We start from the raw sequence: 10,171 nt of genomic DNA, 5'->3' as shown, positions 1-10,171 counted from the left end.
GCTTTTGAGCCTCTGCCCACTGATTTAGGGGTAGATCTGGCCAACCGTTTGGGGTTGGTAACATGTGGAAGTGAAATCTATATTTTTAAGCATGCCTTGACATGCCAGAGAAATGTCAAGGCTGAAAACACATGTTCCACTGAGATTTGAACTCAGATCACTGGATTCAGAGTTCAGAGTGCTAACCATTACACCATGGAACCAGTTTAGCTTAGTGTTTTAAAGTTAAGTCACTGAGACAGTTTACCATGGGGGGAGTCTTACTACTCCCTGATTTGTAAGTGGGAACCCCCACTGTTTAGTCCTGTGCGTACCCTGGGACTGAAGCCTGGGTGTTCTGCTTTTTCTGGATTTGGACTGAGAAGGTCTGGAAGAGGCAGTAAAAGACCAATTCTTAGAGGGCCAATGCCTACTAAATCTCGAGGTTGTACTTGTAGGAAATCTTTAACAGATTGCATAGATTTAGCTTTTTCCTCCATCTTTTTAAGAACAACTTCTGCTTTGTTGCCAAACAGGCGGTCCTGATTTAAGGGAGCATCCAGCAATTTAGCTTTAACATGATCTGGCAAAGATTGCTCCTTAAGCCAAGCATGCCTTCTAAGTACAGACCCAGTGACAGCAGCCCTGCAAGATGCCTCTAGTGAATCAAAGCCACATTGCAAAGTATGATTTCCAACCTGTTCAGCAGAATGCATTAAATCCTGTAAATCCTTATTTTCAGCACAGTCAGGAATTAACATCATTTTCTGTTTAAGCAATCCAATGATATGCTGCTGATACTTTAACATATGAAACTGGCAGTTTAAGGCCCTAATGGCCAAAGTTGCAGAAGTGTATGTTCTTACCCTATCTATCCAGCGTCCTGGAGTCTCTATCAAACGGAGTAGGATTTTTGGCAGTAGTAGCCTTGATGCCCTTGGGTCCCTGTGAAATGGTCTCAGGATCTGCAGTAGGATTTTTAAAAAGGAACTTGTGAGAGTCAGGAACCCTGTAATATCTATCAGGTTTTCTGGGAGCAGGAGGTAAAGAGTCTGGGGCCAAGCTAGATTCAGGAAAGGCATCATCAACAATGTCTACTATAGGAGGGATAGCTAAAGGCCTGTGTTGGGGCAGGAGTAAGAAATCCCTAAGCCTCTTTTTAGAATCAGAGTAATCCTGGCTTTCCCAGTGAAAGTGCTCCCTAAGAGTATGCAGGGTTTCACCAAAAGAGAAATCCTTGAAGACGAAGATGTCATCGGTTTAATATGCAAGTCAGTAGGCCTGAATACATCCTCAGAAGCCGGTACCTGCACAGCAACTCTGGACCCATCCAAGGTAGAGACATCAGCAGGTTCCACAGTTGAAGCATCTCGTGGCGTACCGGACTCCGAATGGGTCTCAGTAGAGGCCTGCGAATTTGAAGTGGTGGGTATCAAGGGCTGTGAAAGCACCTCACTGAGTACTGGTGAACTGGCAACTGGCTTAGGAGAAGCGTTGTCGGCAGCTTTAAACCTAGACGGCCTGTCTCTGTCTTTATCTTTGCATTTTTTCGGAATGTCGGTAGTCGGATGGCTTACCAAAGACATATCTGGACAATTGAACAGAGTACCAAAATATTTAGAAGCGTAAATATACAGACAATGAATAGTTTGTTGCTTAAATAAGGCACAAAACTGACAAGAGAGGTACGTCGTGGTCAAGGCCTAGGCAAGGAATACAGTACGAATTAAATCTTTGTGAGGTATTTGCTTTCCACAAGAAATACAATTATTGACTTTTACTGACATCGGTTTAGAGCAAGAAAAAGTTGCCCCAATGGGGTACTTAGCTTTAGTTGAAGACTTCGGTTCTGAAACTCAAAAATGAAAATTTCAGGAGTCAGCTGGCCGGCATTTCCAAACTGCTTCTGCTTTGGGCACTGCATGGCAAGAAAGACTGATGTAATGGTGTCGTCTGCATGCTTTATACCCTTGACTACCCGACGTCATGGAAGATGAGACAGCAACCGACGCAGGACCCAAGACTTTGATAATCAGGCCGACTGAGGGCTACTGCAAGCAGATAACCCAAATGTGATGACTGCAACAGTGAAACACGAAGAATATCAGATCGCAGCATGGAAAACCCCATTGGTCAAAATTCTGGCTTGCCATCAGAGACCACTCATGGGAACTCGGGATGAACCTGCAAGCCTGTCTGCCAGCACACTGGAATCACCGGGGATATGCGTTGCAAGAAGAAAGTTTCTGGAGGACATCGCCCATTCCCATACTCTCATGGTCTCTCTGCACAGCGGGGACGATTGTGCCCCGCCTTGCTTGTTGATGTACCAGACCACCACCATGTTGTCTGTCTGAATTCCTACAGTCCCAAGAGGGAGATTGTCCTGGAAGGCTTGCAATGATAGGAGGACAGCTCTCATCTTTAGGACACTGATGTGTAACTTGGTCTCCGAGAGGGACTACGTGCCTTGGACCATCCTTCCCTGGAAATAACCCACCCTAATAGGGAGACATCCATGGTCACCATGGCTTGGGGTTGCAGGAGACAAAAAGGTCTCCATAGCAGAAGATCCTTAGACCGGAGCCTACACACTGTGATCCCAGCAGACTCGAGATATTTGGACTGGCATGGACAGAGTGAAGGTGAGACAACCACCATAATGCAAGGGTCCATTAAAGCACCCCCATGTGATACTTGGCGAGGAGAAACAACTGAATAGCTGCCATCGACCCAAGGACTTGAAGAATTAGATTGGCAGGTGCACTGTCCTGATCCAGGAGGAAGAGAACTTGCTCCCGGATCATGTCTACCCTGTGCAGAGAAAGAGCTGCAGTCTCCGACACAATGTCCAGAAGAACTCCTATGAATTCCAGCCTCTGAGACGGAGTAAGGTGCGACTTGGAAGGTTGACAGTAATGCCTAGATTGTGAAATAGACTCATGAAATGTGTGACTAGAGAGAACAGATGCTTTGTGGGAGCCATAAGGAGCCAATCTTCCAGGTATGGGAAGTCCTGCAGCCGGAGATGGGCTTCTACCTCTGCCATACATTTGGTGAACACCCGGGGGGAGGTAGAGGTGAGACCGAAGGACAGGGCTCTGAACTGAAAATTATTGGCCCCCAGCCAGAAGTACAGGAATCTCCTGGATTGCCTGTTGATTTTTATGTGATAGCATGCATCTTTGAGATCTATCAAGCACAGCCAATCGCCCTTGCACAGAAGCGGAAGGATGGACTGAACAGTGACCATTCAGAACTTTAACTTCTTGACCGATAAATTCAACTTGCAGAGGTCCAGAATAAGACTCGGGTCCCCTGTTTTTTTTGGGAACTAAAAAGAAACAAGAGTAAGTACCGGACCCTTGTTGTCCTGTTGGGACCTTCTGGGTGGCTCTTTTTTGAAGGAAGTCTTGAATCTCTAAGAGCTAACTCCCTTTGGTAGGGTGTGACATCCGAGAGTAACCTTTGGATTGGAGGGGGGTGACTGAAGGGTATAAATTATCCCCTGGACACAATGTTTAGCATCCAATGGTTTGAGGTAGTAGCAGCCCAAGCAAGGTGTGCAAGGAGATAAGATCCCCAACTGCATCCAGGGCCAGACAGACAGTTGGGTAGCACTTCAGGAGCGCTGTGTGGGTTTCTCCGAGAAGGGTTCTCTGAAGCCCTAATTCTGCAGACCTCCACTGCCTCTGTACAGCGTCTGCCATCAAATCCCGTTCCCCGGCCAGAAGAGGATTCCTGAGGAGCATCTTGGAAGGAAGACTGCATCCTGCAGAACCATAGCTTTTTACTACCCCTCTGAGTCTTAGAGAAGGGACATTGGGAGTAGAAAACTTGATCCCTACTGCGGACAAGGTCTTTCCTTCCTGCTCATTGCATGTCAGTGAGTCCTTGACCGAAAGACCAAATAGGGTAGATCCAAACAGGGCATTGGTAAAGGATGCCTTGAAGTTGTCCACAAACTTGCAAAGGCAAAGCCAGACATGTTGCCTAACAGCAATGCCTGTATCTGCCGCTCGTAAGGTGGCCTTGACTGCATTCAAGATCAAACTCATTGAGGCATTAGCAAGGGAGGTGAGAGTGGAGAGCTTCAGAGAGAAATTTAAGGCTCTCCAGAGGCAAAAGCTCTGAAAGGGAAGAGGAAATTTCTGATATCAAATCCCTTTGCAGCCATGTGAAATATGTCATACAATTCGTAATCCTCAGTCTGAAGGTAGCCGAGGTATACACGCACTTCCCAAAATGGTCAATCGCCTGGGACTCTTTATTAAGTGGATAGACCGTAGAGCTCTGTTCCACAAGTTTTTTCTTGGTGGCTGCAGCAACCACAATAGCATCTACAGGGACATCCTTATTCCAGAAGCGTTTGTCTTTTGGAGGACTCAAACTTATCTGCCCTCTTGGGGACCGGTTCAACTGTGTCTGGCTCCTTCTATACCCTGCTAGCAATGAGCTGGACTAGCTCATTCGCAGGGAGAGACATCCAGGAGGAAGATGGGCCCACCCTGACTGCCTTCAGGAACACTGATTCCTCTGAGGACAGGGTGGGGGAAATATCAAACTGCCCCACTCTTTCAGGATCTCATGTATGTCTCCAAAGGACACCTCCTCGGACAGTAGTCTAGGAGACCCATCCCCTTCCTCAAAATCCATGTCCTCAGTGAGGGACTCTCAAGGGGAGTCTAGGTGCTTCCTCTTGCACACCCTCTTCGGAGGAGGCTCCTCCACCATGGGCCCTGGGGAGGACTCTAAGCAGGAGAAGGGTACCCCAAAAGGGGTAATGCCCTTCTGAAGGCAATTCTGGTGTGGCTGATACCAGACTGATGAAGAAGATTCGCCACCCAAAATAGAACCAGGTAGAAGTTTGTCCAAAGCAGAGGCAGAGGCTGCAGACGAACCAGAGATGGTCCTCTCTACTGCCCGGAAGGCAGACGGACTGGAAGAAGCCCAACCCTCCTCCCTGCCGGTAATGGCCAACTGGGCTGGAATTAGAGACCCCGGCACAGTACAGACGTCCCCAGATGATACTGGTCTCGAGCTATCCAAGGTGGAAGCCTGCAAGGGAAGGGAACTGTCCAAAAACTCTGGACCAGAACCCCCCCTTTGGTGGCCCCCCGGGGATCTCTTGGGTCGTAGGCAATGCCAGCCCTGAGGGCAAGGGGACTGAGCCAGCCAGGGACCCAGGCGGCATGGGAGTAGGAGCACTACTAGACACAGACAACCTCTCTTTAGGCAAGCTCTGCCTCGCGGGCACCAAGCTCGCAGGAGTCATACGGAAAGAGAGGAGTTCTGATGTGGGTGAAGTGCCCCTCACAAGTGACTAGGGGATGGAAGCAAGCCTTGTTCCATTTGGGCTTTGAGAAAGCTCCTCATCATCTGGTCCACAGGCGCAAACTCCTTGTAGAAGGGAGGAAAATGAAGAATGGACTGAATGAGTTGAATGTCTACCGTCCCTGCTGTATTTTCTTGGAACTGAAACCCTGGAAGTGGCCAAGAGGATCAGTAATAATGGGCTCCAATGGAGCCATTGGATCGGATGGCCTGGTTGTATCAGAGCGCACCAAGAGCTCCGTGGATGGATCCGATGAGCTCGTCTGATCCGAGGAGGGTTTTGATCCGAGAGGATCTAAGAGTCTCCAAGGATTTGGATTCGGCCGGGGAGTCGAGCCTCTTGGAGCTGAAGACCCTGGAGCAGATGTTCCTGAGGCTGGACTTAGATCCAGAGCACAGGAATTTGAGAGCCTCGACTGTTTAGCAGGGGAGCCCCAAGAGAAAGAGGACTTCCCCTTGGGATCAGAAGGGGCTTTGTATGGGGTGCCCAAGACCAAGGGACACCCTTTAGCAAGCACTTTAAGAAGCAATTTGTTTCTACGGTCTAGGAGAGCCCTAGGATTGAACCCTGCACAGATATCGCATTCAGTCTCTAAATGGGGATCTCTTAGACAGTAGACATACTTCTCATGCATGTCGACAGGAGCCTAATTCCAACCGCATGAGGAGCAATGCATAAAACCAGAGGGCTTGTCAGCCATAACCCAAAATAAAATACAAACCTTCCAACACACACACACACACACACACACACACACACACACACACACACACACACACACACACACACACACACGAAAAGAGAAGGAAATCAAGTAACGAAGGGAAAGGGTGGGAAAAACCCAAACAGCCAGCGATCAACTAAAGGAGGGGAGGAAACCTACTGCTAAACTAAAGAAAACTTATTATACTTGTCAGACAGAAGGCAAAGTGATAGAAAAATTCAAAAGGATACCCAAAAAGGCACTTATCTATCCAAAGATGCTCAAGCTGCAGGGAACACATCTGTTCACTAATCGTGACAAATAAGATCTCAGGATTATGGGCAACAGGAGTCCCGGGAGAGGAAGAGCTCGAACTCAGGAGCTGTTGCTCACTCTGCCAGCTTGTATCAACGGTCGGATCCAAGACCCATCTGTGATCAATAATACCACAGACAGCATCATATCCATTAAGTTAACAGCCTGCTTCAAGGCAAAGTCAAAAGCATCCTTACGGAGAAAGTTAAGGTTTCTCTTTGGATCAATCCTATCTTTATCAAAAAGAAGACATGGTGGTTTACACAATAAAGCCTGGAGTTCTGAAAGGGTCTATATTGAATTCTCGAAAGCCGCCGATGTCGAATCTGACATTGTCGACAGGAGAATAGTGAAACTGCAGAACATCGAACAAGTAAACGGAAATCTCTGTAAGGGGAGATTTCCATTTACTTCAATGTAGTGCTGTCTCAGTGTTGGCATATTTAAGTAGCGGGGGGGGGTGCAGGGGGCCTTGCCCTCTGCCTACACCGTTTAGTTTCTTTTTTGTTTTTATTTTTTTTGTGAACATTCGATGTTTTAACAGTTCAATCACTAAAGGTCGAACTTTAGTGATTTGAATTGTTAAATATTTGATGTTCTAATATAAACCCGTTCTGAAATCCTCCTTAGTGAATTAAAAACCAATAGAAAGACCGTTTTCCAAGACAGGAATCTTAATTCTGCAGTAGCCGCAGGCTCAAAAGGGGGGTTGTCAAGGCCTGGAGTAAAACAGTAATATTCCAAGCTGGCACAGGAACCCATAGAGTCATAGCTGAAAGGTAACGCCACAAAAAAAATTCTTTAGATAGTTTCAATGAGGCAACTGGAGTGTGGTCTTCACCCCGTGAAAATTAAAAAAACTGCCAAGTAAACTTTGATAGTGGAGTAACTTGCTCCTGCATGAAACGCATTTTTATTTATTTTATTTAACATTTGTTTACTGGGAAAGTCCGACTTGGAACAAAGCCAATTTTCAGTGGAGGCCCGAGGAGAAACGCTCCAGATGTATGTCTTTGTAATGTGGGAGGAAACTGGAGCACCCAGAGGAAATCCACACAAACGCAGGAAGGACATGCAGACTCAGCACAGAAGGCACCCCAGCCAAGAATCAAACTGGAGAGAACCTCTTGCTGTGAGGTGACAACGCTACCACTGCACCATCCAAATCCACCAGAAAACTGGCATTTGATATCAATGGACCTAAAATGGAATCCAAAACCCTTAGCAAATGCCTACATGGAAAATGTTTTCCATTTGTTTCGATAAACTTTCCTGGTAGAAGGTTTTTGAGATGACAAAATGTAATCACAGTAGTGGAAAAGCCTGGAATTTCTAGACATCACTGCAGGTGAAGAAACCAATAGGTTAAGTTTCAGGGCTTTGATGACTAGATGAGGCTTGCCAGATAGGTGAGAAAAAATCTGGAGGATCCAGCACCTAGGAAGGGTAAACCAAGTGAGGTCACAGAAAGGTGAACTATAATGATCAATGCTAAAATGGGACAATGAGGATCACCTTTGCCTTGCACCAGATCATTTTCTGCAGAAACTTGGTTATGAGGGGACTGGGAGGACAAGCATACAGGAGACTAGGGGGCCAAATGTGACTCTCCCTCATGGGGAATCAGAGCAATGTAACTGCTGCATCTGGCATTTGATGAGGTTGTGAACAGACTGCAGCATGGATGGCTCCAGCAGCTGAAATGTTTGATTGAGAGACTGCTGATGCAGCTGAAGAATGGACCTGCACTTACTTTCCACCAGTACACTGAATTTGCCTATGATATGCGATACAACCAGAACACACTCTGAAGACATCACCCACTGCAAAACCCTCAAGGTCTCCTGACATAATCCTGACACACTCACAGTATATGTCTGAAACTAGGAGGCAACTGATCTTCAGCACTGTATTGAAATCACTGTGAAAGATGCTACAAAATAAACAGAAGACAACCAATTTCAAACAACTGGCTCAGTTACCTCCATCCAGTATGTCAGTTTGCATTGAGATGGTTGACATGGTCTGCATTTCTCTTCACTGTGCTTATGAATACATATTGGCCAGTACATTTTCTATCACAGATATTGCCTTTTTTATGCAAAGTCTGTCTTCTCCATTTGACAGCATGGGAAATTCAAATAAAATCTCAACAAACATGATAATGCTCAATGCTAGAAGTCTAAAGAAAAAGCTGCCTGCCCTCAAGGCCTTCCTGGCTCTTGGCAACAAGGAAATCTGCATAGTCAAAGAAATGTTGTTCCAGTGTGGTACAGCACTCCTGTACCGACTTTAAATAATTTCATAGGTTCATAGGTAGGTACTAGGCTATTGGCCCTAGGGCCCATATAAGCCTAGCCAAAAAAGTACCCTGACTTTTGCCACCCAAGAAAATTATTTTCCTGTGTCCCTGTTGAGCAGAGCCACAGAGGTGATCCCCGGGGTGAATTTCCTATTTCCCATCTAATCATCAAGATTTTTCTTGAAGAGTGCTAATGAGGAGCTTTGTTTGATATAGATATGTAGTTTGTTCCAGAGTATGGGACAGGAATCTATCCCTCCAGCATGTTCTGTTTATTGTGGTGACAAAGTTTAGATCCCTAGAGCGTGTAGCTCGGAGGGATTGGGATTTCCTTAAGTGGAACAAGTCCAACATCTCTGGGTTTGACATAGCTTTGTATGTTAGGCAGCGATCGCCTCTAAGTAGGCGATATGTGACGGAGTAAAGCTGGAGTTTTTTGAGACTGTCTGCGTAAGGCATCTGTTTGAGGCTGGTAATCCTCTTTGTGAGGTATTTCTGCAGCCTTTCCAGTTGTTGTAGATGTCTTGTGAGGTACATACCAAAAGGGGCACTGTACTCTATAATGGGTCTAATGAGTAACAAGTAGAGGGGAAAAATTACCTCTATTTTCCTGGATGAGAAAACTTTTGTGATGAGGTGTGCCGCGTAGAAGGATTTCCTGACTACTGTGGCGATGTGATCATCAAATGAGTGACTACTGTCCACCTGGGTCCCAAGGTCTCTTATCAGACTTTCGGTGTTAAGCAGACTACCACCTATGTGGTAGCTCATGGGTACAGAGTTTTTCCCAAAGGGGATGACAATGCACTTTTTGGCACTGAGCTTGAGGCCATGGCTTTGACACCAGGCATCTGTCTCAGTGAGGCCCTTTTGTAGGATGTCCACATCATTAGGAGTTTTGATTATGGCTCTTAGTTTGCAGTCATCTGCGAACCTCATTAGCCAAAAACCTTCTGTGTTGGCCTTTACTTCAGAAAAGTAGATACCAAACAGGAGAGGACCCAGGACTGAACCCTATGGTACTCCACTTAGCACTGGTCTGAAGTTGGATTTAGAGTATGCTACTTTCACAGTGTGGGTTCTGTCAGTGAGCCAGCTGGAAACCCATCTTGTGACATAGGGATTTATACCTAAATTAGTGAGTTTATCTACAATTCCAGAGTGAGGGATGGTGTTCATAGCCTTGGCGAGATCTAGATAGGCTGTGTGAACCATCTTACCCTAGTCTACGGCTTTGGTGATGGCTTCAAAGAAGTCTATCAGGTTTAGGAGACATGATCTGTCTTTTACAAACCCAAACTGGGTGGGGTCCAGAGTTTGGAGATTACCAATGTCTTTGTTTATAAGTTCCATGAGGATACATTCCATGTCCTTGCAGACCAGGCTCGTTAGGCTAATGAGGCAGTAGTTCCTGGGGTCCGTGGTGGCTCCCCCTTTGTGGAGTGGGATAACAATCACTGTGCGCCATTCAGTGGGCACAAAGCCTGAGGTGAGGCTATGATTGAACATGGTGCTTAGGTGGGGTGCCAGCTCATTC

The 10,171-nt window shown here is 46.4% G+C and overlaps 1 protein-coding gene and 1 non-coding gene across 7 annotated transcripts in view; both read right to left on the bottom strand.

Moving 5' to 3' along the window:
- ARFIP1 (ADP ribosylation factor interacting protein 1) overlaps positions 1–10,171 on the bottom strand; it is a 1,064,000-nt gene that overhangs the window by 838,420 nt on the left and 215,409 nt on the right. The gene's annotated exons all lie outside the window — the stretch shown is intronic.
- TRNAQ-CUG lies at positions 132–203 on the bottom strand. The gene has a single exon. It is a non-coding gene; the product is annotated as a tRNA-Gln (tRNA).

Source organism: Protopterus annectens, chromosome 2.part1, assembly GCF_019279795.1.
Source record: "Protopterus annectens isolate FY-2018-M chromosome 2.part1, PAN1.0, whole genome shotgun sequence".
In the NCBI taxonomy this organism is placed as follows: domain Eukaryota; kingdom Metazoa; phylum Chordata; order Ceratodontiformes; family Protopteridae; genus Protopterus; species Protopterus annectens.
Note: the sequence above shows the minus strand (reverse complement) of the source record. Positions and strands in the feature narration are given on the sequence as shown.